At 40.0% G+C, this 7,385-nt stretch overlaps 1 long non-coding RNA gene across 1 annotated transcript; it reads right to left on the minus strand.

The window, feature by feature from the left end:
• Positions 1–373: 373 nt before the first annotated feature.
• LOC104992900 lies at positions 374–6,131 on the minus strand. Its single transcript, XR_825771.1, has 3 exons — positions 5,970–6,131; positions 2,891–3,029; positions 374–458 (listed from the first exon to the last, which is right to left on the minus strand). It is a non-coding gene; the product is annotated as an uncharacterized LOC104992900 (long non-coding RNA).
• Positions 6,132–7,385: the final 1,254 nt, after the last annotated feature.

The following is a 7,385-nucleotide window of genomic DNA, read 5'->3' on the forward strand; positions in this document are numbered from 1 at the left end:
GCTACAGGGGTTCAGTGTGATGGTGTTTGTGGCTCTGGCTGCCTGAACTCCCTTTGTTCCTGCCCATTTTCCACACCTGTTTTCAGGTCTCTGAGCAATTGCCACTCAATTTTTAAAATAATCCTCAAGGAGGTTAGGGAGACAGACAAGGCAATGACACCGCACTTCAGTCCTCTTGCCTGGAAAATCCCATGGATGGAGGAGCCTGGTAGGCTGCAGTCCAAGGGGTCATGAAGAGTCAGACACAACTGAGTGACTTCACTTTCACTTTTCACTTTCATGCACTGGAGAAGGAAATGGCAACCCACTCCAGTGTTCTTGCCTGGAGAATCCCAGGGACGGGGGAGCCTGGTGGGCTGCCATCTATGGGATCGCAGGGAGTCGGACACAACTGAAGCAACTTAACAGCAGCAGTAGCAGCAGGTTAGGGAGATGGTATGATTCTCATTAAGATGAAACTGGAAAGATAGATGATTTGTTTCAGAGCAAAAACTGGTAAGCAGCACACTGAGGCTTGAATCCAAGTCTTTACAATGGGGCCCAATACTCTCCCCACTACCCCTTTGCTTATCAAACTTGGCAGCTCATAATCCCTGGCTCACGTGGCAAAGCGAAAGGAAGGGCTAGAAACTGTGGCTTACTCCTGGCACAGCTTTCTACAGTTATGTAGAAGTCTTATTAAAAGCTACGTTGTTTATGATCATATACAATGGGTTAAAAAGCAAAATCTAGGTACATTCAGAAAATTCAAATAAAAATTGTACCTTTGTAAGAAGTGAGCATCTAGATTCCCCAGGGGTACAAAAGCATTCATCTCTGTAGTTTATACCTTGGCTGAAATGTGTAAGGCATTCTGAAATGAAACATCAGCCAATCCCTGGGTTAGTGTTGCAATTAACTAAATGTCCCCATTTGACTTAGTAACCACCTAAGTTAACCCTGCATACCTGATCTATGTGTACACGTATAATACCCTCATCCATACATGTTCTTAAAGCTCAGAGGCCCAGAACATCTTAATAAAGGTGTAATAAAATGAATTTGACTAAAAATCGGAAAAGATGCAAATGCTAATGCTACTGAAGATACATGAAACACTTTGGTAAATACCCTACTGAAAAAGAGATAAAATGTCTTTTTCATATCTGCATGTTATATGGAAATGACTATTTGTCATCTGTAGATAATTATGTGTGATGATTTCATAGTGAGGAAACAAATTTATATTTCAATGAAAGGGTAAGGTAGATGTGAATCGTAATCATTCTAAATTATAGTTATTAAAATTCTATAAATTCAAAACATTTCAGTTCTATAACTTGGGCACTGAGTCTACTCTGAGCAGCAGTGAACAAATAGTATTATTTTCAGATATTCTAAATATAGTAGGTTACAGCTAACCACAAAATGTTTCTCTAGGTTACTACTGCTGCTGCTAAGTCACCTCAGTCGTGTCCGACTCTGTGCAACCCCATAGACAGAAGCCCACCAGGCTCCCCCATCCCTGGGATTCTCTAGGCAAGAACACTGGAGTGGGTTCCATTTCCTTCTCCAATGCATGAAAGTGAAAGTGAAGTCGCTCAGTCGTGTCCAACTCTTAGACACCCCATGGGCTGCAGCCTACTAGGCTCCTCCATCCATGGGATTTTCCAGGCCAGAGGACTGGAGTGGGGTGCCAGTGCCTTCTCCAGGTTACTACTACCTATGCCCATATATTCATTCTGCTGTTCATCCAGGCACTGCTAGGGCTGAAGGCAAGATAAATATCACATAAATAAGGAATTGTAATATGATGTGATATATAGTAATGGAAGTACATAGAAGGCACAGCGTAAGCATCAAAGAATAAACTGTCTATTGCCTTCCCTGAAGGGTTGATTCTCATCCTTGGGATTGGGGCCTAAAGGCTGAATATGAGAACAGCTATGGACAGCATGCTCAGAGGAGGGAAAAGTGAGCAGACGATAGGATTTCAGACAGAGTGGTCTGCTTGTTCAGGGAGAAGGAGGCATAAAATAACTTAATGAATTCAAAGACTTGCAAGTATTTTTGTGTTTGTGGAATCTAACATTGAAAAGCTATGATGGAATAGAAGTTAGGCAGATGATGGACAGCTCATATCAAGTACCTTAAACAATCATGCTATATGGGCTTTTACTTAATGGACATGGATGACACTCTGAGTTTCAGGTAGCAAGTACATGGCAAGCACACGCAAGAGAGTTCTTACCGTTTGGGAAAATGACTTTGGAGGCACTGTGGAGATAGCTTGGAGAGGAAAGAGACAAAGGTAGAGAGTCCAGGTGAAAAGTTATTAAGACGCGCAAATAGAGATGAAAAAATGAGAACATAAGTGAGAAATTTCTAGGTAACATCAATAGAATTTTCTAATACATTGGATGAGAAGGGAAAAGACTGCTGAGGACTTAGACAAATGAGTTATTATCAAGCCAAGAAACAAAATAGAAAATAGAGAACAGATTTGGTCGATATGAAAAATAAGCTCAATTTTGGCAAGGATGTATTAGATTTATCCGTGAATGACACAGGTAGACCTATGGGACGGGCGATGGTATACATGGAAGAGGTCAGAGCTGGTGATACTAATTTAAGTCATTGATAACACAGGTAGTAATGACAACTATGGGAATGAGATTGCTCAATGGGAAAAAGATATTTTTAAAAATGTTATGTATATGCCTGAAGTGTCATTAACAGGTACCACATCTTTGTCAATTACAATCGTTAGAGTGTGTTTTTTCATTCGTGCCTAGAAATCTGCACCATGATGTGGCAGAAAGAGTGCTGGATTGGGGAGCAGAAAGCTTGGTCCAGACCCTGGCTCCCTTGGGAAGTCATTTCAGGAAGTCATGTTGAGCAAGTCACTCACCCCTTCCTTTCCTTGGTTTCTCCATCTGTGAGATGAGGAGGCTGGATTCAATGAGCAATAACACTCTGTAATTCTTTAATCAGCTCTCCAAAGCTTGTGATTTCCCTCTGATGGGCTCTGATGAAGCAGCCAGTGAAACCTGAAATAACAAAAAATACACGTTGAGGGTGAAATGTGACCCAGGAAGAGCCACAGACTTTATAATTTTCCCCTGAGTAATGAAAAGTTAACCTTGAAAAAATATTTTTGTTGTAATTTGTGGGTACTTATTGTAAAGTATTATGAAAATGTAGGGCTATTTATTGAAATGAAATATTTGGTGCAAAACATTTGGGTTTTGATTGGATGACCATTCTGGTCCATGTTTTTTGGAAAATAACTATGTAATATTGTCCTATTTAAAAGTCATCCACTCATAGTTTCATACTCATAGTCAAAGCTATGGTTTTTCCAGTAGTCATGTATGGATGTGAGAGTCGGACCATAAAGAAAGCTGAGCACCGAAGAATTGATGCTTTTGAACTGTGGTGTTGGAGAAGACTTGAGAGTCCCTCTGACTGCAAGGAGATCAAACCAGTCAATACTAAAGGGAATCAGTTCTGAATATTCATTGGAAGGACTAATGCTGAAGCTGAAGCTCCAATACTTTGGCCACCCGATGTGAAGAACTGATTTATTGGAAAAGACCCTGATGCTGGGAAGGACTGAAGGCAGGAGGAAAAGGGGATGATGGAGGATGAGATGATTGGATGGCATCACCGACTCAATGGACAGACTTTGAGCAAGCTCCTGGAGATGATGATGGACAGGGAAGCCTGGTATGCTGCAGTCCATGGGGTCACAAAGAGCTGGACACAATTGAGCATCTGAAAAGTTTCACGTCATTAATGATTGTGTAATAGGCCTGATAATATTTGTCCCTTTTGGCCAATTATGGCTACCTACAAATACTCTTGCCTGGAAAATCCCATGGACAGAGGAGCCTGGTAGGCTACAGTCCATGAGGTTGCAAAGAGTTGGACACAACTGAGCAAAATTTTCTTTCTTTCTTTCTTACAAGTAATACAGGAATAGAAAATATTTACTGCAATTTTCTTGTACTAAAATTGTATGTTCTTAAAACATATATATTACCATATGTAAAACAGATAGCCAGTGGGAATTTGCTGTATGTCACAGGGAGTTCAAACCTGGTGCTCTGTGATAACCTAGAGGGTGGGATGGGGTGGGAAGTGGGAGGGGGGTTCAAGATGTGGAGGGACATGTATATACCTGTGGCTGATTCATGCTGATGTATGGCAGAAACCAATACAACATCGTAAAGCAATTATTCTCCAATTAAAAATAAGTAAAAATTTAAAAGCTATATGTTCTTATGATGGCTAGCGGTGCAGGTGATTGAGAAGAAAGAACTTATTGATAGGTGGGCTTCTAGGTGCTGAAGTGGCACCGAAACTAAACACATGAAAACCTTTACCTTTGTGTTCCCCAAAATGTAAGGTACAGTGGATTACAAGCACCAAGGAAACACACACTGTAGTTCAACTAACAAATCAAAAATCTGCGAAGATATTCCCTAGCTGTGTTGTACTATGTAAGTGACACAGTTTTTATTAAATTGTTTGTAGTTTCAATTGAGTTGTATTCTGGAAGTACCCTTATACTAAGCATCTGAATTATAATTACTCTCTGAATATTAGAGGATTACCTTGTCATGAAGAGCCTTGAGCTCACTGACTTACAGCAATCATGGCACCAAGAATTTCAGAACATAGAGCACTGCATTATAAAAAGAAATCTGGGCCAAGAGCAGTTTATTTAACTTAATCCAAGTTGTGAAAATGTTTAAAAATCAAAGCAAAGTAGAAGAGTAAAGAGTTAATGAATGAAATTAATCTATATAAACAGACAATAACCTATTGAAAAATGGAAGAGAATACAAAACCAAGCCCCAAAATACACGGTGAGTGAGTGAAGTCGGTCAGTCGTGTCCAACTCTTTGCGACCCTGTGGACTGTAGCCAACCAGGCTCCTCCATCCCTGGGATTCTCCGGGCAGGAATACTGGGGTGGGTTGCCATTTCCATGATACCCAGGAATAAACATAAGAAGAAATGTGTGGGCTTCCCCGGTGATCTAGCGGTTAAGAATCCACCTACCAATGCATGGGGCACAGGTTCGATATCTGGTCCCAGAAGATGCCACATTGCCAAGGAGCAACTAAGCTTCTGAGCTTACACCACAGCTACTGAGCCCGCACTCTTGAACCTTCGCACAAAAACTAGAGTGTAGCTCCTTCTAGGGAAAAGTCACAAGGAAGACCCAGCACAGCCAAAAATAAATAAACTAAAAAAGAAATGTTTAAGACCTAGGTGAAGAAAAATTTAAGACACTACTGCATGGTTAATCAATTATACTTCAATATAATATAAAAAATTTTTATAAAAAAGCCACTACGGCATGAAGTTGAAGATGACTTTGGACAAATGAAAGAATTCCATTTGGAAAGACATCCAGGATATATTATTAAGTGAAATAAACAAGGAACAGAACAGTATGTAAAAAATCTTATCACAAAAAAAGAAACAATAAGAACTTACATTTCAATTTACTTGTGTATAAAGAAACTCTGAAAAGAGTCATAAAAATGTACCAATGGAGGACATGGAAAATGTATGAATAGGAGACAGGAGTGGAAAAGAGGATTTTTTTAATATCCATTGTAGAGCATGTCTTCATTTAGCTCTACGACTACATAGCATTCCACTCTATGTACTGTAGTTTGTTTTAATCAGACTTCTGTTGATATGTAAATTGTTTTCAGTCATTTACTATTACAATCAAATCTGCAATTAATCATTTGAATGATTACCTTTAAAAAAAAATTTTAAAAACCCAAATAAAACTTTCAGATGAAATAAACCCAGAAAGAGAAAGCAAACACGTTCCTATGAAAGCTCTGACTTAAATATAAACAGAAAAGGTCAAAACGGTAGGTCTTAGAGTGGCCAAGTCCAGACTATATAGCAAGGCATCCTCACTCTCCTCTCCTTTTTCTACTCCAACCACAGACCACATACCCAAACCACACCAGTTCTCTTGCTTAAGATGAAGCAGCGTCCCTGGTCATCTTCAGAAAACCTGCTGTGCAGATGAGAAACAAGCCAAGGAATTTCATCCATGCAAGTCAGCACTGGGCTCAAAAGTCAGTCTAGTTCATCAGCTGTCATTCTCACCCTGTCTTGCCATGGTGACTATTTTGCTAGACTGGTAGGTGTAGCAAGGTAATTTATTACAATATTAACTTGTGTAGTTTTCCATCCTACATTTGAAGCAGATAGCTCAGGTTTTGCTCTCTTGTCTCAGAGGTGGTTGGTTGCTAAATGAAAAATGGAGTTTCATGAGAAAAGGCACTGCATTTATTTGTACACCCGTCAATTCACAGAAGACAGTGTAATAAATGTCCTGAATTGATCAAAGAGAAGTGTCTATGACAGTGGCAAGAGGAGAAAAGGGTTAACTTGTTCATTCAGAAGAGGGATAGCAGTCAAAAGATTTGAAAAGTGCCACCTGCTCCTGGCTCCCAGGCCAGGCCTCAGTTAGGATCGCTGCATGGCCTGGGAGCCCTAGGCATCAGGGTCCCAGCCTTGGTCATCTCCTATGTTCAGGGGCCCACGAGCAGTTTATCACTGAATTTCAAGGAACCATTGGACAATAAATATATCAGCAGCCATCCAAGATGGACTGGACAACAGAGTTTTTTCCTCTTTGAATCAGTTAAAAATGCTTTAAGCTGCAAATAATGAAAAACTCACAATACAGTGACTTAAACAAATTAAATGCTTATTTTTTCACTCACAGCAAGAAGTTCTGGAGGAAAGTGAGTCCTAGACTTGGTTCAGTGGTTCAATGATGTTGGGGCCACCAAATCTGCAGTTCTCCTGGCCTATTCTTCATGGTTGCAAGATGGCTGCTCCTGTTCCAGACATCACATCCATATTAACTCAGGAGAAAGAGAGGAAGAGGGGGTCCTAAGATTTTGCATACATTTTATAAGGAAAGGCAAAGCATATCCTATGCACCCAGCAGAAGTCCCCTTACCTCTCATTGGCCAGTACAATCACTTAACGATTTGTCCACCCCTTGCATCAAGGAAGGTGATCAAAGCAGGAGTTTGGAAATTTCTGTTGGGTTGGACAAAACCACCTCCAATTTTCTGAGCATTACATAAGCATCCTTGAGTCCTGTGTGATCAGTGGGAGATGAAACCACAATAATGACAATTTTCTACCACCCAGTGGATTAGAATGAATTTTAAAGAAACCAATTAAGAAAAAATAAGTACATTAAAAAAAAAAAGAAAAACAAGAGGTAAAAGGTGATGTTTTTTACATATCACAGTCTGAGGTGGTAAATGTATTACTTTTTACATGGGCACACACACACACACAAAAAAACGGTAGCAGTAGACACTTTGTCGCAAGCAGTCAGCAGAT

This window comes from Bison bison, unplaced genomic scaffold (assembly GCF_000754665.1).
Source record: "Bison bison bison isolate TAMUID 2011002044 unplaced genomic scaffold, Bison_UMD1.0 scf7180017864228, whole genome shotgun sequence".
In the NCBI taxonomy this organism is placed as follows: domain Eukaryota; kingdom Metazoa; phylum Chordata; class Mammalia; order Artiodactyla; family Bovidae; genus Bison; species Bison bison.